General features: G+C 39.4%; 1 long non-coding RNA gene across 1 annotated transcript in view; it reads right to left on the bottom strand.

The window, feature by feature from the left end:
• LOC145523746 (uncharacterized) overlaps positions 1-14,856 on the bottom strand; it is a 91,587-nt gene extending 76,731 nt beyond the window's left edge. Inside the window, exons 1-3 of the long non-coding RNA XR_014066869.1 lie at positions 14,509-14,856; positions 4,265-4,376; positions 3,827-3,904 (exon numbers count right to left, since the gene is read on the bottom strand). This is a non-coding gene — a long non-coding RNA (uncharacterized LOC145523746). The remainder of the gene's footprint in view (positions 1-3,826; positions 3,905-4,264; positions 4,377-14,508) is intronic.
• Positions 14,857-27,542: the final 12,686 nt, after the last annotated feature.

Genomic DNA, 27,542 nt, shown 5'->3' with positions numbered 1-27,542 from the left:
CTAGGTTGCTTCCATGTCCTGGCTATTGTAAACAGTGCTGCGATGAACATTGGGGTACACGCGTCTCTTTCAATTCTGGTTTCCTCGGTGTATATGCCCAGCAGTGGGATTGCTGGGTCATATGGCAGTTCTATTCCCAGTTTTTTAAGGAATCTCCACACTCTTCTCCATAGTGGCTGTACTAGGGGGGGCTGTGAGGTTATTGATATTTCTCCCGGGAATCTTGATTCCAGCTTGTGCTTCATCCAGTCTGGCATTTCAAATGATGTAACCCACATAGAAGTTAAATAAGCAAGTAGACAATATATAGCTTTGATGTACTCCTTTCCCAATTTTGAACCAGTCCCTTGTTCCATGCCCAGTTCTAACTGTTGCTTCTTGACCTGCATACAGGTTTCTCAGGGGGCAGCTAAGGTGGTCTGGTATTCCCATCTAGTGCATAATTTTTCACAGTTCATAGTGGTCCACACAGTCAAAGGCTTTAGCATAGTCAATGAAGCAGAAGTAGATGTTTTCTGGAATTCTCTTGCTTTTTCTATGATCCAATGGACGTTGGCAATTTGATCTCTCATTCCTCTACTATTTCTTTTTTTTTCTTTTCTTTTTTATTAAATTAGTTTATTTATCAATTTTTTAACTTTACAATATTGTATTTGTTTTGCCATACATTGACATGAATCCACCATGGTTGTACATGTTTTCCCCTTCCAGAACCCCCTCTCACCCTCCGGGTCATCCCAATGCACCAGCCCCGAGCACCCTGTATCATGCATCGAACACGGACTGGCAATTCGTTTCACATATGATAATTTACATGCTTCCATGCCATTCTCCCATATCATCCTGCCCTCGCCCTCTCCCATAGAGTTCATAATACTGTTCTATTTATCTGTGTCTCTTTTGATGTCTCGCATACAGGGTTATCTTTACCGATTAACTAAATACCATATATATGTGTTAGTATACTCCATTGGTGTTTTTCTTTCTGGCTTACTTCACTCTGTATAATAGGCTCCAGTTTCATTCATCTCATTAGAGCTGATTCAAATGTATTCTTTTTAATGACTGAATAATACTCCATTGTGTATATGTACCACAGCTTCCTTATCCATTCATCTGCTGATGGGCATCTAGGCTGCTTCCATGTCCTGGCTATTATAAACAGTGCTGCGATGAACATTAGGGTACACATGTCTCTTTCAATTCTGCTTTCCTCAGTGTGTATGCCCAGCAGTGGGATTGCTGGGTTATATGGCAGTTCTACTTCCAGTTTTTTGTCATTCCTCTACTATTTCTAAATTCAGCTTTTAAATCTGGAAGTTCTTTATTCATGTTATGTTGAAGCATAGCTTGGAGGATTTTGAGCATTACCATGATGGAATGTAAAATGAGTGCAATTTTGCAGTATTTTGAACATTCTTTGGCATTGTCCTTCTTTGGGATTGGAATGAAAACTGATTTTCCAGTCACGTGGCCACTGCTGAGGTGTGCAAATGTGCTGATGTATTGAGTGCAGCACATTAACAGCATAATCTTTTAGGATTTGAAGGAGCTCAGCTGGAATTCCATCACCTCCACTAACTTTGTTCATAGTAATGTTTCCTAAGACCCATTTAGCTTCACACTACAGGATATGTGGCTCTAGGTGAGTGATCATCATCATAATAGGATTACATCATCTATAATAGGATTACATCATCATAGTTATCCTGGTCATTTTGATCTTTTTTGTATAGTTCTTCTGTGTATTCTTACCACCTCTTCTTAATATCTTCTGCTTTTGTTAGATTCATACCATTTATGCCCTCTATCATGCCCATCTTTGCATGAAATAGTCCCTTGATATCTCTAATTTTTTGAAGAGATCTCTAGTCTTTCCTGTTTTATTCTTTTCCTCTATTGCTTTTCATTGTTCACTTAGGAAGGCTTTCTTGTCTCTCCTTGCTATTCTTTGGAACTCTGCATTCAGATGGGTATAGCTTTTGTTTTGTCATTTGCCTTTCACTTCTCTTCTTTTCTCAGCTGTTTGTAAGGCCTCCTTAGGTAATCGTTTGCCTTTTTGCATTTCTTTTTCTTGTTATGGTTTTGATCACTGTGCCCTGTACAATATTATGAACCTCCATTCACAGTTCTTCAGGCACTCTGTCTATCAGACCTAATCCCTTAAATCAATTTTCACTTCCACTGTATAATTATAAAGGATTAGATTTAGGTCATACCTGAATGGTCTAGTGGTTTCCCATGCTTTCTTCAATTTAAGCCTGAATTTTTTAATAAGGGGTTTTCATGATCTGAGCCATAGTCAGCTCTCGGTCTTGTGGTGTCAACTGTGTGAAGCTTCTTCATCTTCAGCTGCAAAGAATATAAACAAACTGATTTTGATATTGGCCATCTGGTGATGTCCATGTGTAGAGCTGTTTCTTGTGTTGTTGGAAGAGGGTGTTTGCTATGATCAGTGCTTTCTCTTGGCAAAACTCTGTTAGCCTTTGCCCTGCTTCATTTTGCACTCCAAGGCCAAACTTGCTTGTTACTCCAGGTCTCTCTTGACTTCCTACTTTTGAAAAGCACATCTTTGTTGGGTGTTAGTTCTAGAAGGTCTTGTATATCTTCATGGCAATGTTCAACTTCAGCTACTTTGGCATTCGTGGTTGGGGAACAAACTTGGATCACTCTGGTACTGAATGGTTTGCCTTGGAAATGAATTGAGATCATTCTGTCATTTTTGAGATTGCACACAAGTTCTGTGTTTCATACTCTCTTGTTGACTTTGGGGGTTACTCCATTTCTTCTATGGGATTATTGCCTACAGTAGTAGATATAATGGTCATCAGAATTAAATTTGCCCATTCCAGTCCATTTTAGTTCATGGATTAGTAAATTGTCAATGTTCACTCTTGCCATCTCCTAGTTGACCAGTTCCTGTTTACTTTGATTCATGAACCTAATATTCCACGTTCCTATGCAATATTGTTCCTTTTAGCATCAGACTTTAATTTCACCACCAGAAACACCCATAACTTTTTCTGCTTTGACTCAGCCTTTTCATTCCTTCTGGAGCTATTTCTCCACTCTTTTCCAGTAGCATATTGGAGACCTATTGACCTGGGGAGTTCATCTTTCAGTGCCATATCTTTTTGTCTTTTCAGTGGGGAAGTGTAAAAGACTTTCTGTCTTAAATTTTTCAGAATATATACAACTAGTATATATGGTTACCATTGAATAAAAAATGAAGGTCATAACAAATGGACCTATACAATTACAAAGTTTTTACATTTAATGGGAAATGGTACAACAGTAACTCTAAGTAAATTTAAAGAAATGTATACTCTAATATCTGAAATGATCATTACAAAGTAATATTTAGTGTTGTAGTTTAAAGGCCAGAGATAAATTAAATGAAATTTGTAATTACCTAGGACTATATGTTATAAAATCTGTGTAAGACTTTGTAGGAGAATTATATTGGAAAAAATTAAAGACCTTTATATAATGAGAAATATGATTGGTTTCACAGATTGTAAAGTTAAATGTATCAGACATAAATTATTTAAAAAATTGAATTCTAGATTTACCTGAATTACAATCAAATTCCTCAAAAGAGTAGTTCATGAAAATTGACAAGCTTATTCCAAAAATTATATGGTGAGGAAATCAAGAGGAACTTAGACACACTTGATGAAAAAGAATAAAGCTAAAGTCTTGCTCAATCAGTTATTACAACTAAACATAGAGATAATATAAATAACAAGGCATTATTTAAATGAAGAGAGACAGAGAGACTAATGAGACAACACAAAGTCTATAATATGCACCCCCCCGCCCTGACCTGGTGTATGACAGATGTGTCCCAACAGAGCAGTAGATGAAGAAGTGTCAGTTCAGTAAGTGTTGGTTGGGCAGGAGGCTTACCAGGTGCAAAAAGAAAGAGAAAGAAGGAAAGAGATAAAAGAATGTTACTACTTCAGCTTCAGCTTCAGGTAGATTGCAAACTTAACTATTTAGACTAATATAATTATTGTAGAAGATAATATATTCCAGAATCATCAAGATGTCAGAATATTTAAAGTTTCCTTTATAAGAAATACTTTTGAATCAAGAAAATTGCCATTTAAAACCACAATGAGGTATAATTAGAAATGATCTGATAAACCAAACTTTAAGTGTCAGGATATAACAATTAATCAGATTGGAACAACAGAAACTTCCATATGCTAAAAAAGAATATTAATTGGCATCTGTCATTTGGTATATAGTTGGACAATACCTATGAAAGTTGAATACAAGACTTTGCAATCCAGAAAGTTCACTCTTGAATAGATGTCTTAAGAGCATCCATTTCTGTGTACTTCAGATTTGTATATGGAATGCCATGATAGCTAAAGAAAAGGAAACAAATGAAAACAAACATCCATCAAAAGTAGAATTGATGAATACATTGCTAATTCATATAATAAAGTACTATGCAGAAATGCGGACAAGGCAATGGCAGCCCACTTCAGTACTCTTGCCTGGAAAATCCCATGGACGGAGGAGCCTGGTAGGCTGCAGTCCATAGGGTCGCAGAGTCGGACACTACTGAAGCAACTTATCAGCAGCATGCAGAAATGACAAATTACAGCTATCAAATATGGACTGATCCTTGCAGTCATAATTTTGTGTGAAAAAAGGAAAGGAATGAAACTCAATTTACTATAGAAGGCAAGAACAGAAAAAAAAAAATGCACATATAGTTTGTAAAGAAAAGCAAGTTAAGGAGTATCAGAAAGTTGAGGACAGTGGTTATCTATGAGCAGTAACCTGTGATTGGAAAGTGACAATAGTGTGAGTTTCTAGGGTGTTGGAGTGATGTGATAGGCACTCATTTATTCTAAGTCAGGTAACAGAATTTTACCCATTTTTCTGTCTATGCATCATGTGTTACCTTAGAGCATAACAGACAACACAATGATGACAATCAGTCACCTGATTTTCCTACAGCTATCACCTGCCTTCCACTCTGCACAGGACATCACCTTCCACCCTGTCATCATAACATAGCTCAACTCCAGCTCTGGGCATGGACCCAGAAAAGCCTGGTTATCAATACCTCAGCACTAAACCAGACCATTCTTCCTCACGTGCACAGGAGTCCTTCAGGGAATGTAAACCAAATGAAGCCTAAAAATATCATATGATTTTTAATTGGAGAAATACTACAAAAATAAACTTTTCACAGGGTTTGCAATTCTTAAACTATGTTATTTCTACTTCAATCTAAAGACCATAAATACGTTTCCTACTATGATTGTGGAAATGGCAGGGGAAAGAAGAGAAAACTGTGCATCTCTGTCCTCTGGGGGCCACTCTTGGGGTGATACATGTAGCAGAAAGTTTTTTTCAGACTGTCTTGTATGAAAGTATATTTCCTTATTAATTATAATGATGATATTAACCACTCAACAATATAATGATAATGATGATGAGATCTGGGATTTACTGAAATCTTATGACTTACCTCTTGACCTATCCAAACCAAATCCTTCATGATGAGCCTATTATTTCTTATCTGTCTGTGAAGAGGAGGATAAGATTGCCAATTTTGTTTTTCCCCAATTGTATATTACACAGAAGCCCAGTGAATGCAACACATGAAAAGTAGATGTGCTGCTCTGTTGAACCAGACAGTTGAAAGCCTCAGTCCATTCACTGTTCTCCACAAATGAACTACATGCCAAAGTCCTCTTGGCTCAGCCATAGAAGCAAGTGATTGTATGTATGTATGCATGCATGGGTTTGGGTAAACTCTGGGAGTTGGTGATGGACAGGGAGGCCTGGCATGCTGCAATTCATGGGGTCGCAAAGAGTTGGACACGACTGAGCGACTGAACTGAACTGAATGCACATATGTATGTGCACGTGTGCATGTGTGCACATGAGCCAGCTCATACATTGCCAAAGGATTGAAAGATGCATAACAAGTATTTGGCACATCATTTTAAAATTCTAAAGAAATATATCTTCAATTTAGCTAAGGATTAATATAAAGAATAATTTATTTACTTCAAGTTTTGTAACAACTCTATGCTTTGGTCATTGATGGATTTGATAATTTGAGAAAATTATGTTAATTTTTATTTCACTTTAAGAATGGCTTTATTGCAACATAGTCTTTTGTATTATTTATTTACTAAATTTATTTTTAGTGTTTTTTGAAAGATATTTTATCTCATGGACACACAACTAAATATTTTCTAGTGTAGAGATTTTAGCAATTTAAGAGCAATTTAGTAAATACTTTCTTCTTTTCCTTTTTTCTCTCCTCATGAACAACAGTGATGGTTGTGTGAATAAATAAACAAAACGTGTAGTTAATTCTGATGCATTTTTACTGGAGCATAGATTTCAGGCTGACTTGAGGGCAATTAAGGAAGAGAGCATGACCAACAGTCTCTTTGTTAGTGCAGTGTTAAATAAGATTATGACTGCATTTGACTGCCCACACTTAAAGCAACATAGTCTCCTATAGTGATTAAATGCTTCTAAATATCTCAATATTTACATGTAATATTAATATGATTTTAATTACAAAAATGTATGTTATTACTGAGTATATTTCTTCACACTTTATCAGTAATTTATTTCATAAGTAATTAATTTTAAAGTCTTTTGTTGTTGTTCAGTCTCTAGATCAAGTCTGATTCTTTGCAACCCCATGACTGTGTACACCAGGCTTCCCTGTCCTTCACTATCTCCCAGAGTTTGCTCAAACTCAAGTCCATTGAGTCAGTGATGCTATCTAACCATCTCATATTCTGTTGTCCCCTTCTCCTCCTGCTCTCAATCTTTCCCAGCATTACATAGTGTCCTTTATATAAAATATATAAACATAGAGTATATTTTTTCTAGAGGGATGATGAGTATATCAACTCTATTTTTATATTGTTATACTGTGTCATAGTTAAATGCTTAAACGGACATTTTCTGAGATATCAAGATTATTTGCTATTTAGTTCATTTTTTGTTTTGGCTTCTATAGTTTTATTTGTCTTGATATGAAAACAAGATATCTTGAAAATATATTTAAACATTATTTGTCACAATTTTTGGGGGTAATTTCACCATACTTTAATACTGGAAACAGACACACACACACGCACACACACACACACACACACACACACACACACACATTCAGACCTCTGTACATCCCACAGGGGCAGATCCATGACATGACAACTGCTGGAAAACTGGTATTGCAACTTGATAATAGCAAGAAGATGCCCATGCAAAAGACACGTGGGATCATATTCACATTCTGATGCACATTATCTTCAGAAATGATACACACAGGTATACTTCTTTTCCTCTAAGCTTCACCTATTTAAAACTTAATTACATTGGCAAATACAATTTAAATAACCTTCTTGCATAGGATTGTTACTCCTCTCAGGAAAATAAAATATTGAAAGGTGGTGTCATCAGTAAAAAGAAGAACCCTCCCTTTCTACCCCGTTCCTTTCTCCCATCCCTCCTTCCTTTCTTTGTTCATTTAATTATCTGTGCCCTGAAAACACAGTGTTTTTTACAGATAGCTCACTGAATATTTCCATAAACTATGCCTATATATTAGAAATTTAAAGGAAAAAATTACTTAATGGCACATTTGCTATTTGCTCATGGCTGTTTCAAAGGAAATATAATATTTTAAATTTAGAAATTTCAACTAGCCAATTTTACTGGATTAGTGGAGTTAAGCCATTAAGCTTTAGGTTAGAGAATAAAGGGGAATCCTGGAAAATCCCATGGATGGAGGAGCCTGGTGGGCTGCTGTCTATGGAGTCGCACAGAGTCTGACACGACTGAAGCAACTTAGCAGCAGCAGTAACAACAACAGACTTGACTTTGACTACTGGTTAATTCACTTCATAGGTGAGTGAAACCATAATGAGATAATACTACAAACACCCCAGAATAACTGAAATTAAAAGGCTACAGATACTCATGTTAGTGAAGATATGTAACCATTGTAATTTCTATGTGCTTAGTGGGATGACAAATTGATATAGTCATTTTGGAAAATAGTCTATCGTTACTTATTACTTATGCAAATTAAACATATATATACCCTGTAACATTTATACCCAAAATAAATCCATATATATATGTATATATATATACACACACATATATATATATGTCCACCAGATATGTGCAAAATATTTCATAACAGCTTTACCTGTAATAATGCAAAGCAAGAAATAGTCTAAATACTCATCAAAGGTATTTACAACAGTAAATATTGTGCTCGCCAAGGACCTGGTCCCCTGAGCTGCTCAGACCTGGGAAGGGCACAAAACGCATGCCCAGCCCACAGAAATTCAGGCAGAACTGTGTCTGAGTGTCTCCTATGGAGGTCCGGGTCAGCAACGGCCTGCTGAAGGGGCTCTGGGTGCAGCAGACCTGGGTATGGCTTAAGCTCTCTTGGAGGAGATCGCCATTAACCTCACCATAGAACCACCAGAACTTACACAGGACTGGGGAAACAAACTCTTGGAGGGCACAAACTAAACCTTGTGTGCACAAGGACCTAGGAGAAAGGAGCAGTGACTCCACAAGAAACTGACCTAGACTTGCCCGTGAGTGTCCCAGAGTCTCCAACGGAGACATGGGTCAGCAGTGGCCTGCTTCAGGGTCAGAGGCACTGAGTGCAACAGAGCGTGCATGGGACCTTTTGAAGGAGGTCGCCATTGTCTTCATTACCTCCACCACAGTTTGGCCTCAGGTCAAGCAACAGGGAGGGAACACAGCTCCAAATCAACAGAAAATTGGATTAAAGATTTACTGAGCATGGCCCCGCCCATCAGAACAAGACCCAATTTCCCCCTCAGTCAGTCTCTCCCATCAGGCAGTGACCATAAACCTCTTACCCTTCTCCATAAGAGAGCAATCAGAATGAAAACCTCAATCACAGAAAACTAACCAAACTGATCACATGAACCACAGCCATGTCTAACTCAATGAAACTATGAGCCATGCCCTGTAGGGCCAGCCAAGACAGACGGGTCATGGTGGAGAGTTCTGACAAAATGTAGTCCACCGCAGAAGGGATTGTCAAACCAGTTCAGTATTCTTGCCTTGAGAACCTCATGTACAGTATGAAAAGGCAAAAAGGTATGAAACTGAAAGATGAATTCCCCAGGTTGGTAGGTGCCCAATATGCTACTGAAGAAGAGTGGAGAAATAACTCCAGAAGAATGAAGAGACGGAGACAAAGCAAAAACCAACACCCAGTTGTGGATGTGACTGGAGTTGCAAGTAAAGACCAATCCTGTAAAGAGCAATATTGCATAGGAACCTGGAATGTTAGGTCCATGAATCACGGCAAATTGGAAGTGCTCAAACAGGAGACGGCAAGTGTGAACATCGACATTTTAGGAATCAGTGTACTAAAATGGGCAGAAATTGGTGAATTTAACTCAGATGCCCTTTATATCTACTAATATGGGCAAGAATCTCTTAGAAGAAATGTAGTAACCCTCATAGTCAATGAGAGAGTGTGAAATGCGGTACTTGGATGCAATCTCAAAAGTGACAAAATTATCTGTGTTTGTTACCAAGGCAAACCATTCAATATCACAATAATCCAAGTCTATACCCCGACCAGTAGTGCTGAAGAAGCTGAAGTTGAAAGGTTCTATGAAGACCTACAAGACCTCCTAGAACTAACACCCAAAAACTATGTCCTCCTCATTATAGGGAACTGGAAGGCAAAACTAGTAAGTCAAGAGATACCTGGAGTAACAGTCAAATTTACCCTTGAAGTACAAAATGAAGTAAGTCAAAGGCTAATAGAGTTTGGCAAAGAGAATGCACTGGTCATAGCAAACACCCTCTTCCAACAACAAAAGATAAGACTCTATGCATGGACATCACCAGATTGTCAATACTGAAATCAGATTGATTATATTCTTTGGAGCCAAAGATGGAGAAGCTCTATACAGTCAGCAAAAACAAGACTGGGAGCTGACTGTGGCTCATATCATGAACCCCTTATTGCCAAATTCAAACTTAAATTGAAGAAAGTAGGGAAAACCACTAGAGCATTCAGGTACGACCTAAATCAAATCCCTTCCGATTATACAATGGAAGTGAAAAATAGTTTCAACTGACTAGATCTGATAGACCGAGTGCTTGAAGATTTATGGATGGAGGTTCATGACATTGTAGAGGAGACAGGAATCAAGACCATCCCCATAAAAAGAAATGCAAAAAGGCAAAATGGTTGTCTGATAAGGCCTTACAAATAGCTGAGTAAAGAAGAGAAGTGAAAGGCAAAGGAGTAAAGGAAAGATATACCCATTTGAATGTAGAATTCCAAAGAATAGCAAGGAGAGATGAGAAAGCCTTCCTCAATGACCAATGTAAAGAAATAGAGCAAAACAACAGAATGGGAAAGACTAGAAATCTCTTTAAGAAAATTAATGATACCAAGGTAATATTTCATGCAAAGATGAGGACAATAAAGGACAGAAATGGTATGGACCTAACAAAAGCAGAAAATATTAAGAAGAGATGGCAAGAATACACAGAAGAACTATACAAAAAAGATCTTCATGACCCAGATAACCATGATGGTGTGATCACTGACCTAGAGCCAGACATCCTGGAATGTGAAGTCAAGTGGGCCTTAGGAAGAATCACTATGAACAAAGCTAGTGGAGGTGATGGAATTTCAGTTGAACTATTTCAAATTCAAAAAGATGATGCTGTAAAAGTGCTGTACTCGCTATGTCAGCAAATCTGGAAAACGCAGCAGTGGCCACAGTACTGGAAAAGGTCAGTTTTCATTCCATTCCCTAAGAAAGGCAATGCCAAAGATGTTCAAACTACCGCATAATTGCACTCATTTCACACATTAGCAAATAATGCTCAAAATTCTCCAAGTCAGACTTCAACAGTATGTGAACCGTGAACTTCCAAATGCTCAAGCTGGATTTAGAAAAGGCAGAGGAACCAGAGATCGAATTGCAAACATCCTGTGGATCATCAAAAAAGTAAGAGAGTTCCAGAAAAACATCTCTTTCTGCTTCATTGACTACGCGAAAGCCTCAGTGTGGATCACAACAAAATATGGAAAATACTGAGAGGTGGGAATACAGACCACCTGACCTGCCTCATAAGAAATCTGTATGCAGGTCAAGAAACAACAGTTAGAACTGGACATGGAACAACAGACTGGTTCCAAATAGGGAAAGGAGTACCTCAAGTCTGCATATTGTCACCGTGCTTATTTAACTTATATGCAGAGTACATCATGAGAAACACTGGGCTGAATGAAGCACAAACTGGAATCAAGATTGCTGGGAGAAAGTCAATAACCTCAGATATGCAGATGACACTACCCTTATGGCAGAAAGTGAAGAACTAAAGAGCCTCTTGTTGAAAGTGAAAGAGGAGAATGTAAAAGTTGGCCTAAACCTCAACATTCAGAAAACTAAGATCATGGCATCTGGTCCCATCACCACATGGCAAATAGATGGGAAACAATGGAAACAGTGAGAGACTCTATCTTTTTGGGCTTCATAATCACTGCAGATGGTGACTGTAGCTATGAAATTAAAAGACCCTTGCTCCTTACAAGAAAAGCTATGACCAACCTAGAGAGCATATTGAAAAGCAGAGACATTACATTACCAACAAAGTCCATGTAGTCAAAGGTACAGTTTTTCCGGTAGTCATGTATGGATGTGAGAGTTGGATTTCAGAGAAAACTGAGCACTGAAGAATTGATGCTTTTGAACTATGGTGTTGGAGAAGACTCTTGAGAGTCCCCTGGACTGCAAGGAGATTCAACCAGTCCATCCTAAAGGAAATCAGTCCTAAATATTCATTGGAAGGACTGAAGCTAAAACTGTAATACTTTGGCCACCTGATGTGCATATCTGACTTATTGGAAAATACCCTGATGCTGGGAAAGTTTGAAGGCAGGAGGAGAATGGGAGGACAGAGGCTGAGATGATTGGATGGCATCACCAACTCGATGGACATCAGTTTGAGTAAGCTCTTGGTGTTGGTGATGGACCTACTTTTTCACTCTCCTCTTTCATTTTCATCATGAGCCTCTTTAGTTCTTCTCCACTTTCTGTCATAAGGTTATTGCCATCACCTTATCTGAGGTTATTGATATTTCTCCCAGAAATCTTGATTCCATCTCGTACTTCATCCACCCTGGCCTTTCTCATGATGTACTCTGCATATAAGTTAAATAAGCAGGGTGACAATATACAGCCTTGACATACTCCTTTCTCTATTTGGAACCAGTCTGTTGTTCCATGTCCAGTTCTAGCTGTTGCTTCTTGACCTGCATACAGATTTCTTAGGAGGCTGGTCAGGTGGTCTGGTATTCCCATCTCTTTTAGAATTTCCCACAGTATATTGTGATCCACACAGTCAAAGGCTTTGGCATAGTCAATAAAGTAAAAGTTGATGTTTTTCTGGGAATCTCTTGCTTTTCCAATGATCTAACAGATGTTTGTAATTTGATCTCTGGTACCTCTGCCTTTTTTAAATCCAGCTTGAACATCTGGAAGTTCACAGTTCATGTACTGTTGAAGTCTGACTTGGACAATTTTGAGCATTACTTTGCTAGCGTGTGAGATGAGTGCAATTGTGTGGTAGTTTGAACATTCTTTGGCATTGCCTTTCTTTAGGATTGGAATGAAAACTGTCCTTTCCATTCCTGTGGCCACTGCTGAGTTTTCCAAATTTACTGGCATATTGAGTGCAGCACTTTTAAAGCATCATCTTTTAGGATTTGAAATAGCTCATCTGGTATTCCATCACCTCCATTAGCTTTGCTCATAGTTATGCTTCCTAAGGCCCACTTGACTTCGCATTCCAGGATGTCTGGCTCTAGTTGAGTGATCACACCATCGTGGTTATCTGGGTTATGAAGATCTTTTTTGTTTAATTCGTCTGTGAATTCTTGCCACCTCTTTTTAGTATCTTCTGCTTCTGTTAGGTCCATAACATTTCTGTCCTTTATTGTGCTCATTGTTGCATGAAATGTTCTTTGGTATCTCTAATTTTCTTGAAGCAATCTCTAGTCTTTCCCATTCTATTATTTTCCTATATTTCTCTGCATTGACCACTGAGGAAGACTTTCTTATCTCTCTCGCTATTCTTTGGAACTCTACATTCAAATGGGTATATCTTTCCTTTTTTCCTTTGCCTTTAGCTTATCTTACTTTCTCAGCTATTTGTAAGGCCTCTTAAGACAACTATTTTTCCTTTTTACATTTCTTTTCTTGTGGGAAGGTCTTGATCACTGCCTCTTGTACAATGTCATAAACCTTCATCTACAGTTCTTCAGGCACTCTGTCTATCAGATCTAGTCCCTTGATTTAGGTCATACCTTATTGGTCTAGTGGTTTTCCCTACTTTCTTCAATTGAAGTCTGAATTTGGCAATAAGGAGTTCATGATCTGAGCCACAGTCTGTTCCCGGTCTTGTTTTTGCTGACTGTATAGAGCTTCTCCATCTTTGGCCACAAAGAATATAATCAATCTGATTTCAGTATTGACCATTTGTTGATAACCATGTGTAGAGTCTTCTCTTGTGTTGTTGGAAGAGGGTGTTTACTATGACCAGTGCGTTCTCTTAACATACTCTGTTAGCCTTTGACTTGCTTCATTTTGTACTCCAAGGCCAAAGTTTCCTGTTTTTCCAGGTATCTCTTGACTTCCTACTTTTGCGTTCCATCCCCTTTAATGAAAACGACAGCTTATCTTCAATTATCTTGGCTCAAATGGTAAAGAATCTCCCTGCCACTCAGGAGACCTGGCTTCAGTCCCTGGGTCAGGAAGAGCCCCTGGAGAAGCGAATGCCTATCCACTCCAGTTTTCTTACCTGTGAAATTCCATGGGCATAGGAGCCTGGCAGACTACAGTCCTTGAGGTAGCAAGGAATCAGACACCACTACGTGACTTGTTTATGCCCATCATTTCTAGAAATATTGTAACAACACATTAACATGCTATTTTTTTTCTTTTTGGGGAACTGGGATTCCCATACATCTGTGTAGGTCACACCACCCTCATTGCCAGATCATGTAATTTCCACAGAGCCTGGAGGACCTAGTTCTGCTGCAAAATTTCCACTACTCTTTTCCCTCCCCGAACCTCAAAGGAAAGGAAAATGTCAAGGACAATGCACACCCCTCATCAAATTATTTTGCCTCAGTGAAGAAAGCCTCTTCAGAGCTCTCCTGGGGAGTGTGATTGGAGGCTGAGTGACTTGTTTACACATAGTCCCTTCAAACCACACCACCCCCTTGAAACTTTGTCTCCTTCTGATAGTGTAATGAGGATGTCTCAAATTCTGAACCTTACTTAACTCATGAAAGCATTGCATCAGGCTCCAATTACACTAATAGCAGAAAGTAAGTGCCAGTATCAGGTTCATGAGTCAACCCATTAAATCCTAGGTGACAAAGCTCATTTTAATTAACCCGGTCCCATCTGGACTTACAGTGACCTTCAACTGTCGTATGTACTCTGCTGCCTACACAAAATCATGAATACATGCTTTTCAGTGTGAGGGTGAGTTCTTCCTCAAAAGTGACTCTTGTACTTGTATCTCTCTCCCTTATTCTGGGATTTAAATCTCACAGTGGCCTCACAATGATGGAAGATTGCAGGTCTGTGTCTTCAGGAACTTCCTATAAGCAAGTACTTCAGGATGAATAATTGGAAATCATTTGAGAAGAATGTGGTCTCCCTTAAGAGTCTGGGGTTTAGGACTCTCTGAATTTCTGTGTCTATTTAAATGTTCCCATTCCTGATCTCATGGTTTATTCAGTGCCCATCATTCTAGTGTGAAATTTGCTCAGTCGTGTCCGACTCTTTATGACCTCATGGACTATACAGTCCATGGAATTCTCCAGGCCAGAATACTGGAGTGGGTGGCCTTTCTCTTCTCCAGGGGATCTTCCCAACCCAGGGGGATCGAACCCAGGTCTCCCTCATTGCAGGTGGATTCTTTACCAGCTGAGCCACAAGGGAAGCCCAAGAATACTGGAGTGGGTAGCCTATCCCTTCTCCAGTGGATCGTCCCAACCCAGGAATTGAACCGGGGTCTCCTGTATTTCAGGCAGATTCTTTACCAACTGAGCTATCAGGGAAATGCTATTTTAGTGTAAAATATTCTTCCCACCAGGCTTTGAGTTCTGCCGTACTTGTCCTGGGATTGCAAGGGACAGAGCCCTCCTCAGACCTGTCATGGAAAGTTTCTGATTTTTCCTGTGAATTATTATCAATTCAATGTCCAACAATTAATTTTTTCTTTCCCTTGGGTACTTGGACCATCAAGAAGTCAGCTGAGGCTTCATCTTTAAAACCACTCGGAATCCCAGAGTGACCCATTGCCTCAGGTACATGAGTGTCCAAGGCCATAAGATGCACCTGCAGGCACAGTTCTACTGCAGCCACAATCATCTGAGTTTTGTTCCCACCCACCTGGGCAGTCACTCTGCACTTCTCCCAATGGAAGCAATCCAACTGCAGAGATAACAGATGGCATGCTCAATTAGGATGATTTGGGGGATATATATAAACTATTTATAAAGTGGTAATCGGGGTGTAGGGAAACCAAAAAGATTCCAATATGAAAGACTAATTAGAGTAGAGGCATCCTCACCACCACAAGCCTGGAAGGATAAGAGAGGAAATGGTTGTCATGAGACAGAAATGAGAGAAGGGAGAAAAGGCAGAGGAGGGAGGGAGAGGAAGGTGTTTAAAGAAACTTTTGATAGAAATTGGGACTTCTGGTCAAAGAAGTCTTCTTTGACCAACTTCTGCCCAACTTCTGCATCACGGATGGAGATAAAAGTAGAAACCTATATCTCACTCTTCTTTCTTCCTTAAACTTGTGGTCCCCTTTGGCTGAACCAAACCAGAAGTCAGGGGAGACCAGCTTGGGGTACAGAGCTGAGTGGTTAAAGGAAAGTGGATCAGAAAGAGAATCCAGGGAGGATCCTGGTAAAAAGGAAGCTAGTTACCACTTGCCATCTTCTTTTCAATACCTTTGCACTTTGCATATTTTGTCCTATCAAAATAAAAGAAAGAATATGTGTAGTTGATATCATTGATACAGTTACTGAAGATTTTCTTTCCAAGGAGCTTGGATACAAGGGGTGCAAAAAATAAGTCACTTATTGAAGGACATAAAGTTCAGTTCAGTTGCTCAGTCATGTCTGACTCTTTGCGACCCCATGAATTGCAGCACACCAGGCCTCCCTGTCCATCACCAACTGAAAAGTTCAGTTCAGTTGCTCAGTCGTGTCTGACTCTCTGTGACCCCATGAATTGCAGCAAACCAGGCCTCCCCGTCCATCACCAACTCCCTGAGTCTACCCAAACCCATGTCCATCGAGTCAGTGATGCCATCCAACCATCTCATCCTCTGTCGTCCCCTTATCCTCCTGCCCCCAATACTACCCAGCATTGGGTCTTTTCCAATGAGTCAACTCTTCGCATGAGGTGGCCAAAGGATTGGAGTTTCAGCTTCAACATCAGTCCTTCCAATGAACACCAAGGACTGATCTCCTTTAGGATGGATTGATTGGATCTCCTTGCAGTCCAAGGGACTTTCAAGAGTCTTCTCCAACACCACAGTTCAAAAGCATCAATTCTTCGGCGCTCAGCTTTCTTCACTGTCCAACTCTCACATCCATACATGACCACTGGAAAAACCATAATGGCCTTGACTAGATGGACTTTTGTTGGCAAAGTAATGTCTCTATGCTATCTAGGTTGGCCATAACCTTCCTTCCAAGGAGTAAGCGTCTTTTAATTTCATGGCTGCAATCACCATCAGCAGTGATTTTGGAGCCCAGAAAAATAAAGTCTGACACTGTTTCCACTGTTTCCCCATCTATTTCCCATGAAGTGATGGGACCAGATGCCATGATCTTAGTTTTCTGAATGTTGAGCTTTAAGTCAACTTTTTCACTCTCCTCTTTCACTTTCATCAAGAGGCTCTTTAGTTCTTCTTCACTTTCTGCCATAAGGGTGGTGTCATCTGCATATCTGAGGTTATTGATATTTCTCCCGGCAATCTTGATTCCAGCTTGTGTTTCTTCCAGCCCAGAGTTTCTCATGATGTACTCTGCGTATATGTTAAATAAGCAGGGTGACAATATACAGCCTTGACATATTCCTTTTCCTATTTGGAGCCAGTCTGTTGTTCCATGTCCAGTTCTAACTGTTGCTTCCTGACCTGCATAAAGTTCAGGGTGTGTCTTTTTAGCCAATCCTCTGTCTGATGGGAATATCCCATGGGAAAACGATGCTGTTGCTAAAATTCAACACCCCACACTGACTTTCTGAATCGACTATTATGGTACCCAAGTCTTAACTCCATCTCTGCTTGCACTGAGTCTGGCCTCTTTTTCTATCTTCCCAAGTTTCTGATCATACTGATTCCATCTGTGTTCTTTGTTCATGTGCTTCTTTGACTTCTGAAACAGATTCAGTTTAGGCCGACTTTTCTTTCTTCTGAGTGTTCTTTTTTTTTTTCTTCATAAATTTATATATGCCTTTCCCACTGTCTAGAACCTTTATCATTAACCATTTCTTCTACTTAATTCCTGACTATCTTTAAGACTCAGCTCCTCTGTGACTTAATCCTTCATCACCTCCAACTGAGCTAAGTGGTGCCCATGTTGCACCAGATTATTCCTGTGTGTACCCTACAGATAAGTGGTGCAAACACCAGGCTATAGTGTTTATTGTTGCATTACATCTTACCATTACACAGTTTTTAGCTTGCCTTTCTGGTCAGTCCATTAACTCTAGGAAGGTCATGGCTCCTTCTTTTGTCACAGACTAACCAAGTAGACTTTAAGTAAATTTTACAGGTTAATTTTTGTGTTTTTTCTGCATGAGAGTGCGTGTGTACTCAGTTATATCTGACTCAGCAACCCTCATGGACTGTAGTCTGCAAGTTCCTCTGTCCATAGGATTTTCCAGGCAAGAACACTGGAGTAGGCTGCCATTTCCCATGCCACTTGTGTTTTTTCTACATTGTTTGAAACACCATTTGTGGTTTTGGCCTCTTTTACCAGACCTGTGGATCCAAAAACTGGGGGAGAAAATGGAGCGTGAACCTCTGATGGAGCAAAGGTGGGCAGACAGATGAGAAGTAGTCAGGATTCAGGTCATTGCATTTAATCCTGCTCTGGGTCTTTTTGCCCCAGGCATGCTTTAAATGCCTGGATAAATATGCATTTTATGGCATCTTAAAAAATAGTTAAACTCATGCCTGGGAAATCTGTACTGTTTTGCATTAATACATTTTTCTACGGTTATGAGAAGAAACACAGAGTGTGAATTATTTAACTGAACATACAAAAAAGAAAATCAGAACTTGGATACATATATTATATCTTGGGGCCACCCGTGATTGTGAGTTGAGTAGGAATAGCTATGGGTCAATCTCTCCTTTCCAAATTCCTGGTGTGAGAGAGATTTATAAAGACTCAATCATCACTCACTAGGCTGGGGAGTCCACTGGGTCTCTACCCAAATGTAAACTTGGCTTTTTACCTGAATGAATAGATGCTTAATGATTCTTGGTTGGTTCATCAATCCCGGCAGATTTTATTGCAAATATAAAATGGGAATTCTAGTGAAACCCAAAACACTGAAAATATCTTTTTATTCCCAAAAGAACTGATAACTGTGGATACTAAGTAACGTCTGCTGAGAGTTATGAAGAGGGATTGTATTTCAGGTGAAAGAAGGGGAAAGCATACTTAAATCCAACCTTTGGGCTTGGATTACATTTGAAATATTCAAGTAAGCATAAACATTTTTTTTAAACTGTTTTCACTGTATTGCTTTAGTTTTGAAAATGGTATCCTGGTGATAAGAGAACTGATAAAAAAGAATCCAAAACCTGTTTACATACAGAGTTGTGATAATTGCTGTGTCTTATCAATAATGATACAAATTTAGGACAAACTACAGAGTTAAAAATATTTTTCCTTTTAATTCCACATATAAATTATTAATTAAGATTTTATTTTGTCAGAGAGCCATAATGTAGTGTGCTTAGAGACTTGGATAGCAGAGAGGGCCTTTGGGTTATAATTTAGTGTTTTGTTGTTGCTGTTTTTCTCAAAGGAAAGCTATTAGAAATGAAAAGTAAAAATTTAACCACTAATAATTATGCTTTAGGAATTTTAAAGAAAATGTGTGGTTCAGAATTTGTTTTAAACTCATGTACATAAGTTATAGCATGCGTTTTCTCATTCAAACTAAAGAACCTGCAGAATTCCCAGGCATCATTGAGCTCTGACACAGTGTGCTAGATATCTCTTGCTTTTCTCTCCAAAATCATTTCCTCTTGTTCTAGAAAGTACAAAGTTTCCTACTTTTGCCTCCACCACTCAACATATTCTTGGTAAAATTTTACATTTTCCTACTTTTCCATCTAGGGTTTCTGGCCAAGAGGGAGGACCTGACCCATTATTGGTGAGTCAAGAGCCCTCTTTCATAGGTTTGCAGCTTGGGCTGAGTGACACTAGGACAAGAGAGTCACAGATGACCACATCCCATTTCTCTAACCTCTAGCTTTTAGATCTGACTTTCCAGATTCCTCATTCTGCTCCAAGTTCTGTCTTTTTGAGGCATCATTCTTCAGATTACACTCGGTTTTGAATAAACCCTTATCTATCCAGTAAGCAACCAAATTGCTTAAATTTTCTAAAGTTCACTTATGTTCATTGTTTACAAAGACTCCTCTCAATACAGCTGACATCCCGTCAGCTGATTAAATGAGCTTATAATTTTACCTTTCTGACAAAAACACTTTGATTCAGATTTTCTTCCTTGGCAAGCAAACTGATCTTGACTAGACATGATGATATTGGTAGCAGCATCCAAATCTGTATAAGATCTGTAAGTACCTCTCTAGGCTCCAGGTATTAAAAGTTTGACCATTTTTTACTAATACATACATATGCTATTGACACTATATATCAGGGACTTTAAGTTCTTTACCTAGGTAAACTCATTTAATTTCTCACATCCTTGGAGTAAATCTAGCTCTAAGAATTTGCTTTAAAAATACAATGTAGTACTCCCAGCAAAGAACCCCAGACGCTCGCATCATCCGCCACCAGCAAGTGGGGGCTGAACGGAGAGGAGCGGGCGGCACTGCCTAGGGTAAGGACAGGGCCCGAGTGCCCCGAGGGCAATCTGAGGGAGCTAACGTGAGATAGTAACCTAAACTGTGGGACAGCCAGAGAGAGAGAGAACTATCCCGCGAAAAGCCCAACTCTAAGGCACTGCCGGCCCGCTCACAGAACAAAGGACTGAGCGATACCAGAGGAGAGCTAGCCGGCTGCGGACCGCCCCATCCCCCGCCGGACACAGTGGGCAGGGGGGGCCCGCCAGAGCCGGAAAGGGGCAAACTCGGCTCCAGAGAGGGCACCCCCTACCAAACTGCAAACAGGCTCCCAGTTTCTAAGCAAAGACTGCCTGAGATCCCGGAGGGTCGACAGCCGCCGGGAGGGTCGCAGCCAGAGACCAGCTCCCCTGAACCGACACAAAGCACACTGGAGCCGGGCGCGCCCGTAAACCGAGGCGAGGACCAGGGAGGTGATAAGCCGCACCGCCCCAACAGGGGAGAGTGTGCTCGCCAAACTCCTGGCCGCCTGAGCAGCTCCGACCGGGAACTGCACAAGCCGCGGGCGAAACCGAGTCTGCGCCTTTGTGGAGTAACCGGGAGCCTGAACCTGAGCGGCTTAGACCTGGGAAGTGCACGCAGCTCAGGGCCCGCTCCCCGGCCGAGTAACCTGAAGCCTGAGCAGGGTAGACGGGGAAAGCACACATGCCGTGAGCGGGGGCGAACCCAGTGCGGCCGAGACACTGCGAGCTTACCACACACACGCCAGATTTGCAGTGTTCCTTCCTCCCCACAGCACGATTGAACAAGCGAACCTAAAGAGATCACCTCCACCGCTTTGTTGCAGGGCGGAAATTAGATACTGAAGAGATCTCCAAACAGAAGCCAAATAAACACAGGGAAGCGCTTTGGAAGGGACAGGCCAACAGATTAAAATCCCTGTAGTTAATACCGACTGCGTTGAAAAGGACCTATAGATCTTGAAAAGTATAAGCAGGAATAAGGATCTATCTGAAACTGAGCAGATCCCACACTGCTCACAACAGCTCCAGAGAAAGTCCGGGATATATATTTTTTTTACTATTATTATTATTTTTTTTTAATTAAAATTTTTTTTTCTCTTCTTTCCTTTTTATTCAAGTCCTCTATTACCCCTTTAACTTTCATTTTCATAACCCACTATTAACTTGCAAAAAAAAAACCCTATTTTTGAAGCAAACTACATACATATATTTATACCTTTTGTGTTTTCTTTTTTTAATGTTTTTTTTCCTGTTTTACTTTTTTTTTTACTGTTTCTTTTTTTACTGTTTTACTGTTTTTTTTCTTTTTACACTGTTTCCTTTTTTCTTTTTTTTTCTATATTGTAAGTTTTATAAGAGTCTAACCTCTACTCTAGATTTTTAACCTTTGTTTTACATATTTGATATCAATTTTGTACATTTAAGAACCCAATCTTTAGGACCCATTTTTACTCAGGAGTGTGATCACTGGCCTGATTACTCTCTCCCCCTATTGATGCTCTTTCTTCTCCCCCAGGGAACCTCTATCTCCCACCCTCCTCCTTCTCTTCTCAACCCAATTCTGTGAATCTCTGAGGGTGTTCTGGGTACCGGAGAACACTTCAGGAACAGGATACTGCCCAGATCTCTCTCTCCCCTCTTGATTCCTCCCTTTCTACTCATGCTCACCTCTATTACCTTCCTCCCCCCTCTCTATGTATCTCTGTGAACCATTCTGAGGGTTCCAAACTGTGGAAAGCACAGAGGGAAGTGCTTACTGGCTAGATTTCTCTCTCCACATTTGAGTTCCCCTCTTCCCCTCCTGGTCACCTCAACCACCCCCCCCCCACCTCATCTCTCCATGTAACTCAGTGAAACTTTCTGGGTATCACTCACTGTGGAGAATCTTTTCACCATTAGCCTAAAAGTTTTATTATTGAGGCTGTATGGAAGGAGAAGTCTTGAGGCTACTGCAAGAATAAGACTGAAAGCCGGGGAAACATTAATTAATAAGAGACCATCCAATAGCCTCCATATATACCCTGAAACCAAGCTCCACCCAAGAGCCAGTAAGTTCCAGAGCAAGACATACCACGCAAATTCTCCAGCAACGCGGGAACATAGACCTGAGCATCAATATACAGGCAGCCCAGAGGCACACCAAATCCATAGACATCTCAAAAAATTAACACTGGTCACTCCATTGCACTCTAGAGAGCAGAAATCCAGCTCCACCCACCAGAACACCGACACAAGCTCCCCCACCCAGGAAGCCTTGACAAGCCACCTGTCCAACCCCAACCACAGTGAGGAACCTCCACAATAAAGAGGAACTTCATACTAACAGAATACAGAAGGGCCACGCCTAACACAGCAATCTAAACAAGATGAAAAGGCAGAGAAATACTCAGCAAGTAAAGGAAAATGAGAAATGCCCACAAAACCAAACAAAAGAGGAGGAGATAGGGAATCTATCTGAAAAAGAATTTAGAATAATGATAATAAAAATGATCCAAAATCTTGAAAGCAAAATGGAGTTACAGATAAATAGCCTGGAGACAAAGATTGAGAAGATGCAAGAAATGTTTATCAAGGACTTAGAAGAAATAAAAAGGAGTCAATATAGAATGAATAATGAAATAAAGGAGATAAAAGACACTCTGGAGGGAACCAACAGTAGAATAACGGAGGCAGAAGATAGGATAAGTGAGGTAGAAGATAGAATGATGGAAATAAACAAAACAGAGAGGAAAAAAGAAAAAAGAATCAAAAGAAATGAGGAAAACCTCAGGGACCTCTGGGACAATATGAAACACCCCAACATTCGAATCATAGGAGTCCCAGAAGAAGAAGATAAAAGGAAAGGCCATGAAAAAATACTCGAGGAGATAATAGTTGAAAATTTCCCTAAAATGAGGAAAGAAATAGTCACAGAAGTCCAAGAAACCCAGAGAGTTCCAAACAGGATAAACCCAAGGCGAAACACCCCAAGACACATATTAATCAAATTAACAAAGATCAAACACAAAGAACAAATATTAAAAGCAGCAAGGGAAAAACAACAAATAACACACAAGGGGATCCCCATAAGGATAACAGCTGATCTTTCAATAGAAACCCTTCAGGCTAGAAGGGAATGGCAGGACATACTTAAAGTAATGAAAGAGAATAATCTACAACCCAGATTACCCAGCAAGGATCTCATTCAGATATGAAGGAGAATTCAAAAGCTTTACAGACAAGCAAGAGCTGAGGGAATTCAGCACCACCAAACCAGCTCTCCAACAAATGCTAAAGGATCTTCTCTAAACAGGAAACACAGAAAGGATGTTTCAACACGAACTCAAAACAACAAAGTAAATGGCAACGGGATCATACTTATCAATAATTACCTTAAATGTAAATGGGTTGAATGCCCCAACCAAAAGACAAAGGCTTGCTGAATGGATACAAAAACAAGACCCCTATATATGCTGTCTACAAGAGACCCACCTCAAAACTAGGCTGAAAGTGAAGGGATGGAAAAACTAATTTCATGCAAACGGAGACCAAAAGAAAGCAGGAGTCGCAATACTCATTTCAGATAAAATAGACTTTAAAATAAAGGCTGTGAAAAGGGACAAAGAAGGACACTACATAAAGATCAAAGGAAAAATCCAAGAAGAAGACATAACAATCATAAATATATATGCACCCAACATAGGAGCACCACAATATATAAGCTAAATACTAACAAGTATGAAAGGGGAAATTAACAATAACACAATAATAGTGGGAGACTTTAATACTCCACTCACGCATATGGATAGGTCAACTAAACAGAAAATTAACAAGGAAACACAAACTTTAAATGATACAATAGACAAATTAGATTTAATTGATATTTACAGGACTTTCCACCCCAAAACAATCAATTTTACCTTTTTCTCAAGTGCACACGGAACTTTCTCCAGGATAGATCACATCCTGGGCCATAAATCTAGCCTTGGTAAATTCCAAAAAATTGAAATCATCCCAGCCATCTTCTCTGACCACAATGCAGTAAGATTAGACCTCAATTACAGGAAAAAAAACTATTAAAAATTCCAACATATGGAGGCTAAACAACACGCTTCTGAATAACCAACAAATCACAGAAGAAATCAAAAAAGAAATCAAATTATGCATAGAAACAAATGAAAATGAAAACACGACAACCCAAAACCTATGGGACACTGTAAAAGCAATGCTAAGGGGAAGGTTCATAGCGATACAGGCGTACCTCAAGAAACAAGAAAAAAATCAAATGAATCAACTAACTCTACACCTAAAGCAACTAGAGAAGGAAGAAATGAAGGACCCCAGGGTCAGTAGAAGGAAAGAAATCTTAAAAATTAGGGCAGAAATAAATGCAAAAGAAACAAAAGAGACCATAGCAAAAATCAACAAAACTAAAAGCTGGTTTTTCGAGAAGATAAACAAAATTGACAAGCCATTAGCCAGACTCATCAAGAAACAAAGGGAGAAGAATCAGATCAACAAAATTAGAAATGAAAATGGAGAGATCACAACAGACTCCACAGAAATACAAAGGATCATAAGAGACTACTACCAACAGCTATATGCCAATAAAATGGACAACTTGGAAGAAATGGACAAATTCTTAGAAAAGTATAACTTTCCAAAACTGAACCAGAAAGAAATAGAAGATCTTAACAGACCCATCACAAGCACAGAAATCGAAACTGTAATCAGAAACCTTCCAGCAAACAAAAGCCCAGGACCAGACGGCTTCACAGCGGAATTCTACCAAAAATTTAGAGAAGAGCTAACACCTATCCTACTCAAACTCTTCCAGAAAATTGCAGAAGATGGTAAACTCATTTTATGAGGCCACCATCACCCTAATTCCAAAACCAGACAAAGATGTCACAAAAAAGGAAAACTACAGGCCAATATCACTGATGAACATAGATGCAAAAATCCTTAATAAAATTCTAGCAAACAGAATCCAACATCATATTAAAAAGATCATACATCATGACCAAGTGGGCTTTATCCCAGGAATGCAAGGTTTTTTTAACATCCGCAAATCAATCAATGTAATACACCACATTAACAAATTGAAAGAAAAAAAAACCATATGGTTATCTCAATAGATGCAGGAAGAGCCTTTGACAAAATTCAGCATCCATTTATGATAAAAACCCTCCAGAAAGCAGGAATAGAAGGAACATATCTCAACATAATAAAAGCTATATATGACAAACCCACAGCAAACATTATCCTCAATGGTGAAAAATTGAAAGCATTTCCCCTAAAGTCAGGAACAAGGTAAGGATGCCCACTTTCACCACTACTATTCAACATAGTTTTGGAAGTTTTGGCCACAGCAATCAGAGCTGAAAAAGAAATAAAAGGAATACAGATAGGAAAAGAAGAAGTAAAACTCTCACTGTTTGCAGATGACATGATCCTCTACATAGAAAACCCTAAAGACTCTACTCGAAAATTACTAGAGTTGATCAATGAATATAGTAAAGTTGCAGGATATAAAATTAACACACAGAAATCCCTTGCATTCCTATACTCCAATAATGAGAAAACAGAAAGAGAAATTAAGGAAACAATACCATTCACCATTGCAACAAAAAGAATAAATTACTTAGGAATATATCTACCTAAAGAAACAAAAGACTTATATATAGAAAACTATAAAACACTGATGAAAGAAATCAAAGAGGACACAAACAGATGGAGATATATACCGTGTTCATGGATTGGAAGAATTAATATAGTGAAAATGAGTATATTACCCAAAGCAATCTATAGATTCAATGCAATCCCTATCAAGCTACCAATGGTATTTTTCACAGAACTAGAACAAATCATCTCACAATTTGTATGGAAATACAAGAAACCTCGAATAGCCAAAGCAATCTTGAGGAAGAAGAATGGAACTGGAGGAATCAACCTGCCTGACTTCAGGCTCTACTACAAAGCCACAGTCATCAAGACAGTATGGTACTGGCACAAGGAGAGAAATACAGATCAATGGATCAAAATAGAAAGCCCAGAGATAAACCCACGCACCTATGGACACCTTATCTTCGACAAAGTAGGCAAGAATATACAATGGAGAAAAGACAATGTCTTTAACAAGTGGTGCTGGGAAAACTGGTCAACCACTTGTAAAAGAATGAAACTAGAACACTTGCTAACACCGTACACAAAAATAAACTCAAAGTGGATTAAAGATCTAAACGTAAGACCAGAAACTATAAAACTCCTAGAGGAAAACATAGGCAAAACACTCTCCGACATAAATCACAGCAGGATCCTCCATGACCCACCTCCCAGAATATTGGAAATAAAAGCAAAAATAAACAAATGGGACCTAATTAAAATTAAAAGCTTTTGCACAACAAAGGAAACTATAAACAAGGTGAAAAGACAGCCTTCAGAATGGGAGAAAATAATAGCAAACGAAGCAACAGACAAACAATTAATCTCAAAAATATACATGCAACTTCTGCAGCTGAATTCCAGAAAAATAAACGACCCAATCAAAAAATGGGCCAAAGAACTAAACAGACATTTCTCCAAAGAAGACATACAGATGGCTAACAAACACATGAAAAGATGCTCAACATCACTCATTATTAGAGAAATTCAAATCAAAACCACAATGAGGTATCATTTCACACCAGTCAGAATGGCTGCTATCCAAATGTCTACAAGCAATAAATGCTGGAGAGGGTGTGGAGAAAAGGGAACCCTCTTACACTGTTGGTGGGAATGCAAACTAGTACAGCCACTATGGAGAAGAGTGTGGAGATTCCTTAAAAAACTGGGAATAGAACTGCCATATGACCCAGCAATCCCACTGCTGGGCATATACACCGAGGAAACCAGAATTGAAAGAGACGCGTGTACCCCAATGTTCATCGCAGCACTGTTTACAATAGCCAGGACATGGAAGCAACCTAGATGTCCATCAGCAGACGAATGGATAAGGAAGCTGTGGTACATATACACAATGGAATATTACTCAGCCATTAAAAAAAATACATTTGAATTGGTTCTACTGAGATGGATGAAACTGGAGCCCATTATACAGAGTGAAGTAAGCCAGAAAGAAAAACACCAATACAGTATACTAATGCATATACATGGAATTTGAAAGACGGTAACGATAACCCTATATGCGAGACAGAATAAGAGACACAGATGCATAGAACAATTTTATGGACTCTGAGGGAGAAGGTGAGGGTGGGACGTTCTGGGAGAATAGCATTGAAACATGTATATTATCATATGTGAAACAGAACACCATTCCATGTTCGATGCATGAGACAAGGGCTCAGGGCCAGGGCAATGGGATGGCCCAGA

The sequence above is a fragment of the Giraffa tippelskirchi genome, chromosome 10 (assembly GCF_054371585.1).
Source record: "Giraffa tippelskirchi isolate mGirTip1 chromosome 10, T2T-mGirTip1v1.2.pri, whole genome shotgun sequence".
In the NCBI taxonomy this organism is placed as follows: domain Eukaryota; kingdom Metazoa; phylum Chordata; class Mammalia; order Artiodactyla; family Giraffidae; genus Giraffa; species Giraffa tippelskirchi.
The sequence above is the reverse complement of the archived record's forward strand: the minus strand, read 5'-3'. Positions and strand labels throughout refer to the sequence as shown.